Below are 12,195 nucleotides of genomic sequence, written 5' to 3' on the forward strand. Positions count from 1 at the left end.
TGGCAAGACTGCTTTTGTGCTGCTGTGTTAAAGCAGACCAAGGCCAGGAAGAAATACATTATTTATGTTTACTAAGTTTGGGATAGACAGCTTTTCAAAACTTACCCTGCTTCTTTTGCAGTATTTTGGTCACATAAATAGATTACAGTCTCTGATGAGAGATCCTGCTCTGTGGCACTAAGCAGTTAACATTTAACAGGGCCCAACCCACAAACCCACAGATGTTTCTGTGGGCACTTCAAAGGAATGCGGCATTTTCTAAATTGGGAAGACCATAGCATGTGGCAACCAACATCAGCATGGCCTTTGATTCTGGTTCCTGCTCGCTGGAGACTTGATTCCCTCCAGAAGTGCCTGTTTTCCTCTTTAGGACAGAATTACTCTTTTCTCCATGGCCAACCAGCCACACACTCTGTTTGTATCTCCTCTTTTGGATGTCAAACAGAGAAGAAGAGCAGAGGCAGTTATGGGCGATATATTTACTTCTTGTCAAGGGGGGATATTTCTATTAAAAGAGCAGAACTCTTTCCTGATACAGTCAAGGTCTCTCGGAGTTGACAAGGTAGATACTCTTTTAAAATATATAGCTTCTGACAAAACAAACAGAAGTTTTACATGGGAACAGAGCAGTCAAAAAGACTATTCAACCTTTATTTTAGGCAGACTGTACAGTGTTAAGGACAGGTTAAGGATAATAAGCTGTGATTGTAAGTCATGTACAAGAGAAAGATGTAGCGATGTGTCATTTCAATCAAGGGAGAGCGAGTTGGAAGAGTATTTGTCTTCTGTCTTGTCAGGGAGAAATCTGCTTCCTCCTGCAGCATCATCATCACCCTGCAGCAGACATCGGGCCTGAACTGGCAGGTTCTGCTCCTGTTTCCAGGCCTCCTGAGAAGGGGAAGAGCCCACTGTAGCTTTTGATCTGCTGCAAAGCTGGACTGCAAAACAACAGACTGGGCATTGCAAAGTGGTGAAATAAAAGCCATCAGCAATTAAACAGAATATTCATGACAGTGATTGAAGATCACTATTTCTTGCTGCCTTTGTTTAAAGAATGTCCTTTCCGTATACTCATAATGTACACGAAAAATGACTACATGGCTGTGGGGGAAATACATAATGCTTTCTGACTCGTATCGAAGGTTGATCACCAAATGATTAAAGCATAGTTGTTTAAGGTTACTCCCAACAAGGACCTGCTAAATTCTTTGTTATTGATATTTTTTGGGCAATTACACCAAAGTATGTTAAGTATGCAAAGAGAAAAACTTTTTAAGGTAGTTTCTGAATTCATGCATGTATAAAGATATAAACATATCTATGTATAAGCAATACTTTAAATGTGTGTCTGACAAAGAAATGAATATGGAAATTAGCATAAGCAAATGTAAATGAACACACATTGTTTGCATGAGCACCACATTCTGTCTCATTGGAAAATTTGAACCTAGTGGCTAAATAAATTCTGACAAAGGTTCAGGGTATTTTTTCCTTCTTTTTTTTTTCTGGGGAGGAAGGGAGCACCAGCAGGTGTGATCTGGCAGCACAAATAAAAAAAAAAATAAAACAACAAAGAAGCTTAATGCAACAAGTTGGAACACCTTGATCTCAGTGGAAAATAAATGCTTACTGGTTGAAGTCTGCTCCCAGGACTCTTCCCCTTCCAGAGAACCTATGGATTTTGTAATCGATTAATTTGAATTGGAATTTATAGGGAATTATTGAGTCTGACAATCTGAGAAGTCAGCTTTTTAAAACAGCTCTTCAGGGCTGCTAACCTGTTTGCGATATATGCTCTCTTCTCAAGTAAAACCCCAGTTATTTTAAAACAGAGCAGAACTAAAAGCACTGTGAACAATCAACAGATCTGATTACAAATTTCATGGCCTGATTCACCCCTGCTCTGCTTCAATTTTGGAGCAGTGTGAATCCAGTGCTCTTTATCTCCTCACCCCAGACACAATCTGGACTAGCACAGCAAGGAACAAGTTTCTGGGAGCTTAAGCTTGTTCTGCTTTATTCGTTTTTCTGGTTTTGAGAGCAGCTGTCTTTAAGATTTGTGATCTTTTCTAAAAGCGTGACCATAGTGATCATAAGAGCTTGGTGAATTTATTAACCCTACTTGATTAAATCCTCCTTTGACTCCATTTTGAAAAAATTAGTCCAGGAACACAGATTTAGATCTCCTCTACCATGTATTTGCCAGAGGTAGGATGAACTTTGTAAGCATTTTGTTCCTGCTTTGGACTCAAAGAAGAAATACCAAAATATGTAGTGTAGACCACTAAAACCAGCAGTTAAAATCTCATTGAGATTTCTTACTCCAGGTCCTGAACTTTAAAATGGATCATCTAATGGTACCCAGCTTCCTTTGCAGCCTAGGAATAAATGTGTTACCCTGGCTTGACAGTTAAGTGATATTTTGAGGGAGCCAGACGTGGTTATGTGTTACCTGGGAACAATGTTTTCCTGACCAAAAATCCTGTGATGCAGGGGGCTGTATTTTAGTCATAGTATCAGATATTTCAGAAAAGAGATGAAGCTTATGAGATCTCCAGTGCTGTAAGCTGTGGAAATTATCCTTTCATTGCATCTGATTAGCTATTAGCAATGATTTCTTTTGCTTAAATATGACCCAAACTCTCCTCCTCTCCTTCTCTCCTTGCTTTTTTTGAGGGTTTTGTTTTCCACAGAAATCATTAAGTTAATCCTTGATAATCCAAGAAAAAAAATAGAGACAATAGTTCAAACCCTTTTGAATGTGTTTAGAAAAATGAGATAAACCTCTTAATTTTCTATGCAAATTCTAATAAATACTATATGACATATAAGTCATAAATGTTCACAGCACATGAATGGGTTGCCCCTGGAAATTGCGTGGCTTGACTGCAGCATACACTGGCAATTGTAACATGGGTTAGATGCAAAGGAAAGGGAAGAATTTCTTATGACATTTCAAAGCTTCCTACAGCACAGTACCTTCACCTATAATTGCCAGCCAAGATGTTACCATGGGGCCATGGATTGTTATTTAAAAGGCTTATAAAGGTTCTTCTTTCCTAAAAATAATGATGAAATTAAACATTGTCATTTAATACCTTTTAAAAACAGGCTCCTTATCTTCTCCCATTCAGCAGCAGTGCCTGGCTTAGGGAAGCGAAGAGGATGTGCATGATTAGCTAATGTCAGATGATATCCTAAATGACACTGTGTAGAGATTAAGACATTTGGATTTTTCTAAATGTGTATTTTAGTGCTATATAAAGGTGCTAAAATGACAGCTCTGGAGGCTGAAGTCTCCTTTTTACCCAGCAATGGACAGAAGACAGGATCATTCAGTCTTTGCTTCATTCAGGCTATTCTTCATCTGTCTTCTACAGCTGCTGTTCAGTTTCCAATCAGCCAAAGTCTGCAGTAAGGATTTACTGGGACACTTTAAAAATTAGATTAAAGGTGAAAGACCACTGGTATCTTTTACCTAGGACATCCACTATCAGTAGCTTTTCTTACTTGAATCCATGGTCTTGTAATCTAGAGGTAGAGACTGATTTTCTGATAATCAACTACATCTATAAAATTAACTTCATTGTTTGCCTGCTTTCTAGCTGAAATTGTACCTTGTAACATGCAAAGCCTTGAAGACAAGTTTTGGTGTGAAAGTGTATTTGAGAAGAGGCTGGAAACAATTTCCAGAAGTGAAGAAGCTGATTTACATTTAAACAGAGTCTTTCTTCAGAAAGGAAGTTTACCTGGAATAAACTGCTGGGTGGGAATGTCTTTTGAAAGGATGTTAATTGTACCTTGGTTCAAAGAACTCTTTGAAATCCCTGTAATGCAATTATGCTAAGTTAGAGGAAGTTAAAGGATTGTGTATTGGCAAAAATGCAGTTAGAATCCCAGTTGAAGTCATGTGTCAGAAGTGCTATTGATGATAACATTGACACCTGCCTCTGGTAACTTCAAAGTCTGTGCTCTCTGTATGAAGTTCACTGAGCTCAGCTAGCAAAAGGACAAACCAAGACAGAGACACCGGTCCAGACCTTCAAGAAGTGTAAATGGAGCTATGCCACTTAACAACAGCACATCAAAACTGAGCTCACCACCTTTTAACATAGAGGATACAATGACTGCACTCTACCAAATGAAGCCCAGCGTCTGTAGACCTACAGCTGTTAGTCATAGAAAGGGATCTCTGTGGCTATCTGTTTTCTCCATGCTGGTGGAAAAAACCGAATTTGCTCTGTGGGAGTTTCTGAGGAAAGAATGAGTGTAAAAGACAGCTTCCACGTTGGTTTCTGAAGGCACTGAGGTTCTAAATGTTTCTGATGTCTTCTGGGCATGAGTTCCACCCTTGCGGGGGGCCATGTTCAGACAGTGACGGCAGGTTTTTCGTCTGTCCCACAAAGTGCTTCAGCAATAATGAATGAAGTCTGAACTGATGAATGCACCTAGAACTCAACCTCTGGGAATAAAACTCATTATTCTATGTCTCACCCAGGGGTTTGTAAGCTGCTGTTTAACAAAAATGTTTGTGTATTTTTAGTCTGCTGTAATAATTTCTCTATTTTTAAACACAAATCCGATATTTAATTGCTGCTCTGTTCTGCCCAGTTCTGTGAAATGAAAAGCTAGAGCTGAAGAAGCCCAAGTATCTCCTAAGATCACCCCCCTTGTTTGGATACGGCTGTGTACGTGGAATAAGAGGGACTTAGCAGAAGTCTAAAGGATGGGTATATTAATGAAGGTGCTATTAACCGTCATAGCGGATTCCAGATTTTAAAAATAAGGTGGGAAAGGGCTAGATTTTTCTGCCTAAAGCACTTCTCATTATTTGGTTCAAAGTCTGCCCTGTCACAGAGGCTCTGCCTTTGGGTTCTGGTCCCTTGGTTTCCCTCTCTGTGCATCAGCCAAAACATGCAATGGTTCCCACCTCAGAGAAAAGCTTATTTCCTTTTTTCGAGAAAATCAGACAATAGGAAAGGTGCAGAGCAGTCTGAGTCTTCCCCAGTTTGGAGTTCCCACACAGGTGAGGCACGCAACAAGATCTAGGAACTAGAGAGGTCTTCTGGCTTCCTTGGCAGAGATACAGCCAGCCTGAACCCTCATATGTTATGGCACCCAGGCCCTCACCCTCCAGTTTCAGTCTCTTATTTCTAATCTCCTCAGTATTGAATTCTGTCTGCAGCATAATTTAAGAGTAAGAGCTGTGGACTTCACATCAGGAAATAACGGTGGATTTCAGAATTAGAATTTTACAAGGGAAAATTCCCACCCTGGTCACTCAGTCTTGTTGTGTACATACTCCAGAGGTGGTTTTGATCTGTTGTTCAAATGAATTGTCAGTGAAAAACCATATATAAGTGTGTTGAAGAGGAGAGAAAACACCCCAAATACTGTTATAGTGGAACTGAAAAATACAGAGTCATAGAAGCCAGATGACAAAAATAGATTAATTTTTCATGTAGTGCATTGCGGTTAATCCTTGTGCTCACAGTATACTTTATTTAGAATCACTGCAGAATTCCTCCTCTGATTTTTCTCCCTGAAATTAGCCTGTAGTGCTATTCTTCAGACTTCACAGGAGCCTAAAGGTATTTGATTTAATTTATAGCTATAAGTTTTGTTCTTTGCTCATTTATTTTAATCACTGTTGGTATTCTCTCCCTTTGACTATCCTAAGATTTTTGTTCTGATACATCGTTGGTTGTTATTATCTAAACTGTTCTCCACTGAATTTGGGTTCCCTAAAATTTCAAGTACAGCAATTTCATTTGAGAATGAGTATCATTAAATGAAACTGCTGGATTAAACTATCTCAGAAGCACAATGTGCATTTATAATTTTTATATAATGTTTATAATGGTAACTCTAATCATGATGCTAACACCTGAGTATTTTCTGAGAATTTTCAAATCAGCATTTTTAGAGATTATTATTTTAAGGGTTATGTAAATGTTCTAGAATTGCAAAAAATTGTAATAATGTGCTAAGTTGGGACTTTTTTGGTAAAAATTAGAAATGCACAATTTCATAATGTGTTCAAAGTTAAACCAAAATATTTCACTGGAGTATGTAAAAATATTTGGATATTGATTTTTTTAAAATTAACATGATTGATGGCTATTGCAAGAAAAAACAGAATAGCATATTCCATGAATTGAAGCTAACTCATCCATTTGTATTTACTTAGGTAGTTATTACTTTTCTGTGTGCTATTATATTAATATTTTTAGATATTGTATGGTTTGACATTTTGGTTCCAACTGTAGACAGGCAACTATGACTTCAGATGGGTCTCTGCCAGCTAAAAATATGGTCCTAGACAAGTACATACAAACTCCACATTAGTATTAGTGACACCCAGAAATAGATTGCTGCATTGAAATAATTGAACTCCAAAAAGTTCTGTAGCTCATCCGTTATTAAGCTAGATCTTAACTCGCATACTGAATAGCCTACATATCCGAAGGGTCAACGGCTGCTTCCATTAGAGAACTGTGGTCTGGTACAACACTACAGCTCCTAGAAATTTAGGAGCATAAGATACAGGTGAAAAAGGAGTCTTTGGGTCATGGAACCAGGTCCTCACACCATGGTGCTTTTCATGGACAATGACATCATGCAATACGTTTTATAAACTGGCTAAGTTCCAGTTTAAAAATTGATCATTTACTTGATGCTTACACTATCAGAAGGCTGCTCCAGACTGTGACTCCTCCATAGTCAGAAAACTTGACATTTCAAATTTAGTCTATCATCAGGGAGTCACAGCTTTGTCTTAAACTCAATGCTGGTGTGTCTAGCATGGCAGTGGAAGTCAGTTCACCTCTTCCCAGAAAAACCCAGTGGAGGGTCCCTGAGCAGATGGATGAAAACCTTCTCAGTCTTGCTAGAACAGAGTGAACACAAAAACTTCTGGTCGCTGCCAGATAATCTCTCTAATCCAACTATTGGATCTCACTCTGCATGAGATGAATCAGATCTTTGATGGCAAATAAAAGCATTGTTTGCATTGGTGTGATTGCTGATCTCCTTTTGAAAAACCAGAGGGATGTTTAATTCTTTTGCATACCAAACTGAATATGAGGCAGCACTCCAGGTACCTTACTGATTCAGATTTAAAGGACTGTAGAGGATGTGGCTGCCTTGCAGAAAAGAGATTTAGAAAAGGAAATGTTAAGATTTTAAGTATTTTTCTCCCTACTTTAGTTCGTACGTTACATTTGCAAGTTTCACTTAGGTAAGTCATAAAGTTGTAGGAACACATTTTAGCCACAATGGATTACTTGTAGGCTTTTTCATGTCCCTCTGCCTCTACTTAAACTATTACTCCTGAGACAGGTGAACCTGTATTTTTTTGTGTCAATATTGGTGAACCAGTGTTGCCAATATTTTTGTACTCTGCACACAGAGAGTAATGTCCTGCGAGCCGAAGATGCACTTGAGAATACTTCAGCCCTGGCAGTCAAAGGTTTCACCAACATTGCTTCACTGAGGACAGAAAATTCAGTAGTAGCTGGCTTGCAGGGTTCCCAAAAGACCATTTTATTCTGAACCTAGGGTGCGCGAACTTTTGCTTTTAAACCCTTGTGCCAGGTAGTTGGAGCAAAAGAAGTTATAAAAGCAGCATTTACTTATCTGGATTCCTTGGATTTCTCTGCTGCTGTTTATAATGGGATAATCTGGTGCTCAAAAAAATGTGAAAAAGCGTTTTGCAGAAAGCAGTAGAAAGACATTTTATGTTCCTTTTTACTGATTACCTTTGCTTGATGCGAGGGAACAATTATTTTAAGTGGATTACTTCCAAAGAATAACTTAATTTGATAATAAAACAAATACTACTTTCCCATTTATTGATGAATCAAGCAAGGTAATTGGATTTATAACTTCTGAATCTATGAGTAATCCTGTTTCTAAATCACATATGTGTTTCCTCCTCTGCTTTTATGTTCATCAGGAGATGACACTTAGTTATTCCTTCTCTTTCTGGCAGAAATTCACTGTTTTGAATCAGGACAGCAATGGTCTTCTGCACTGCTGTGGAGCTCAAAATAGAGCTAATTTATACTTATGCAATATACATCCTTGCTGGAGAAAAGTGAGCTTCAGTCATTTTGAGTAGCTAAAAATACTAGTTAATTAAAACAGGTCTTGTATTAATATCTAGAATATGCACAGTAACAGTGGAACGTCATGGTACTGTTTTGTGCTACTTCATAGAAGAGGCCTGGAAGCTGAGAGGCCCCTGGAACATTTATCCCAGTCTGGTATGTAGGAGATGCCTTTGGTGGGCATATACAGCTAATCTGAGGAGTGGCTGTGCCAAGTGTTATTGACGCTTCTCCTCCCCCTGCTTTTTAGCTTGATACCACAAATCCACCATGCTGAATATTTAGAATATTATAGATGATTTAAGGCATAATAAAAATCACAGAAGATTTTTGACCTAACTGAATTAGTAAAATGCTTATTTTTACCAGTAATTAATCTTGTAGCAGTTTGTACTCCCAGAGCATCTTTCACCTGGAGATCTCAGATCAGTTTGCAAACATTAGGTAAACTTCTTAGACTCTGTTCTTAAATACTTCATTTGTTTTACAGGGATGGTCTGCACCTACAATGGTCTACCTATATAGCTATACCTATTCATACTAACATTTCTGAAGTGGAAATGCTACTTACGTTAGAAAAACAGTTCCTCTTTTGGTACAGAGTAAAATCTGTTTCTTGAGGAACTATGTCTGCATGTTCTGGTTTAAAGTGTCATTTCTTTTCATACCTCTATTCAACTCAGTAATGTTAGCAAAACTTTTAAGAGTAGATCAAATCATGAACTGAAAGCACTAAAAAAGCTCATTCAAACTTGGATGATTTTCTTATGTAAAGGGCAAATGACCCTTGTGCTCAAAATACATTACTGTATTGATGGGATTCGTTGATCAGTATATGCCCTTGGTCCCATTGATGAAGATGGAAATCTGTTACATTCCCCAGCTTCACCACCTTTACTCTCTGCATCAGTGTTGCCCTCTTGCCTGATAAAGCACTGCTCAGAAACGGACTTCCAGAGCTGAAAGAACACTTCTGTAGAGCCTGAATTGAATAGCCAGCTTCTGTCATTTGGAACTGTAACAAAATTGCATCTGCTGAAAATCACACAGTTCTGTTAGCTGTCATGGTTTTACCGTGGATCTGACAATCCTGAGACATTTTTCCTGGTCTGCCAACGTCAGCCATGTTCTTTAATGGTGGTCAGCAGTGAATGATAATGACTCACTTGGGAGTTTCCAGGGTTTCCAGCCTACCAAGCCCCATTGCGGTTTACAGCTGAAACATTTAGATCAAACTTTTCCACTTTTAGATGCCGTTTGAAGCCAGTGCTGCACCTCCATATTTTTTTTTCAGACGAGAACAGAACGTGTTGTTTGAACTGAAATTACATTCTGGGGTAGAAAAGAAGAGGGCAGAAGGAAAGACGTGTTATTTGTTAGGAAAAGTATGCTATGGGTTTTGTGGTTCTGTGGGAAAGTTTGCTCCTGCTGCGTCTACTCAGAATCCCAAATCTCACATCCGCATCACCTTGATTTCCACCACGTTTTCCTCTGTGCCTCCTTCCACACCGTGACAGAAAAAGCCAGATTTTTTTTTGGACTAATCTAATGTACTTTTTTCTCCCCAGCCTCTTCTGTCTCTCCCCATTGCTTCCAGAAGGGGAGGGACTATTTCTCTCCATTACAGGGCATGGTAGGGCTTTCTGACATCACTTCCAAGGCATTCCTTGCCTCCGTTCACCCAGGAAAAATCTGCTGCGTTTTGATTTCTGTCTCAGGTCACTCATCACACAGCTATGTGCCAGGTCAGTGCCAGTGAGTTGTCTTGCATGGCAGAGCTTTGTTATACAGGCTGGTGGATCGAGTTTCACATGTTCAAAAGGAGTCAGTGTAAAGACAAAGAGAAACAGTTTCAGTGCCAGTAATGCATAAACTACCGCATCAACTACACAGCATGAATATCTTTATCCAGCTGTGTTTATATATTATTTTCATTAATTATGGGTGTTCCTAACACGTGACAAAAACAAGGACTTTTTTTTTTCTGTTAGGTTGCCTTTTTATTAATCCATTGCTCTTCGAAAGAATAATAATAACCCCCTCCCCCGCCATTAACTGGCCAGTGATACATCACTTTTTTAATAAATCTCAGAATGCAGCCCCGCAAACTACTGCTCTTTGGATCATCACTTATGAAAGAAGATACCTTCTTCTCTTGTCCACCATGAATTAAAATAAAATTGCTTATAATCCATCCTTTAAAGCCCCGTGGTCAAATTTATTCCTGGCATCACAGCGCAGGAAAGAGCATAATTGCACCATGGATGAACTTAGTCTCATGAGTTTAGCTGTGCTTTGAAAGCTTTTTGATGTATGTGTTGTATTTTATTTATAATTTTTTTTCTTTTGTTTTGTTTTTTTAATACCAAGGCTGTTTGAGGGCTGTATTAGTAACTTGAACTTTGTAATGCTGACTGCAGCAGAACCCTAATAAAGCTAATGGCATTTTAGCCTTTGTCAAAGATTACACACAGTGTATTACCAGCAAAAAAATAGTTATTTTTCAGAGATATGCATTTTGAGAGATTGGAAGTACTTGTGCATTTATTGACTACAGGGAAGCTGTTTGAATTCAGACAAATGCATTTCACACAATTCATTTCAGAGCTGATTCATTTTATCTGCGTGTCTCCTGTGCCAAGTGGGAACATTAGGCCTCTTTAAAAAATGATGGGGGATAATAAATGCTCCAGGCATTTGTTTTGCTGAAATGAAGTAATGGCAGAGAACCATATGGTGAAATATATTTTTAATTACTTTTCAACAATGTTAAATGTTTTTTCCTTATTTTCATATTTAATGTTCTTGATCAAGCTTGCTAAATAGGCAGCTCTTATGGAACACACCACTTTGTGCAATAACACATGACTAATTTTATGGGCAATATTATATATCACTGTGTGTCCGCAACATATTAGCTGTAGAACTTTGTTTATGATGCTTTGTGCCATCCAAGGAAGCTGGGCGGGGGGGGGGGGGGGGGGCGCTGTTTTGTTCCTATTTTATTTTTTCCTCTGAGCCCACAGCTCTCAACATATTTGCTTTCATTTTCTTATTTTTTTGTTTGTGCATGTAAAGCAGGAAGTATGCTGCTCTTCTGGTAGACTAAACAAAAGGAAATCCACCTGGGATGGAGAGGAGACACTGGTATCCCTTTTAACAACTTCACTTCTAAATCACCCTTCCATCCCCTGCCTTCATCTCCCTCCCTCTAGCACAGATTCCACACTAAAGCGAAGTGAACACAAACAAAGGACACCTGTTCCCAGCCCTACTAAAGAGAGAAAAGCCGCTAGTGCCTAAAGGCTAAAGCTGAGCTGAACGTATTATGGCTACAGAAGTTGGCTAGGCTGCAGATATACCTGCGCAAGGGAAATATGAGCCTATCGCACAATGCCAGCAAATAACAACTAAAAAGTAACTTACATCACAGGAGGATGGAAGGGGGAAATCAAGGTACAATTATCACCACTCCTCTGCGCCCACATATCATCTTGTTGGCATGTATACAAGTGTTCCTTCAATATAAATTTATTAAAAAAAAGTAAAAAAAAATGGTAATTTGCTGTCAACACTTACAGCAGGCAACCACACTCTCCCCTCACTTGTTACAGAGCTCGCACAAATTCTTCTTTTTCTGCAGACGTCATGGTCATCACCAGTGTGAGCAGAGGGATGCTTCTTGTAGCATGCCCTGGAGATCAACGGACCCAAGCTATTTCAGAGCAGTGAGTCCTTTCCAGAGCTGAGAGCTCCTCACAGAGACTGCTCTGCAACCATCACCTTCTTTTTCAGCTTGAGCGGCTTTTCTTCTTGCAGCCGTGGCCGTACGGCAGAAAGGAGATGGGATAGCTCTCTCGCGTGTCCAGCGCTCCTTTTCTCACTGCTAGTGATTCAAAGGATTAAAGCAGAAGGATATAAAGCAACAGATGGGGATTTCATTCATTTCCTGTGCTTTGAAAACAGACTCTGAGAAACACATCCATTGTTATTGTGACCTCCAGTACTTCGAATGCAGATTTCAGTTTGAGGTGGGAGGGGGATGTTGCTGGGTCCAGGGAAGTGGGCACCATAGTGGAGAGAA

General features: G+C 39.1%; 1 long non-coding RNA gene across 1 annotated transcript; it reads right to left on the reverse strand.

Moving 5' to 3' along the window:
• Positions 1-665: 665 nt before the first annotated feature.
• Positions 666-11,916, reverse strand: LOC126048609 (uncharacterized). Its single transcript, XR_007508927.1, has 3 exons — positions 11,691-11,916; positions 1,631-1,672; positions 666-938 (listed from the first exon to the last, which is right to left on the reverse strand). It is a non-coding gene; the product is annotated as an uncharacterized LOC126048609 (long non-coding RNA).
• Between the last annotated feature and the right edge of the window lie 279 nt (positions 11,917-12,195).

Source organism: Accipiter gentilis, chromosome 2, assembly GCF_929443795.1.
Source record: "Accipiter gentilis chromosome 2, bAccGen1.1, whole genome shotgun sequence".
Taxonomy (NCBI): domain Eukaryota; kingdom Metazoa; phylum Chordata; class Aves; order Accipitriformes; family Accipitridae; genus Astur; species Astur gentilis.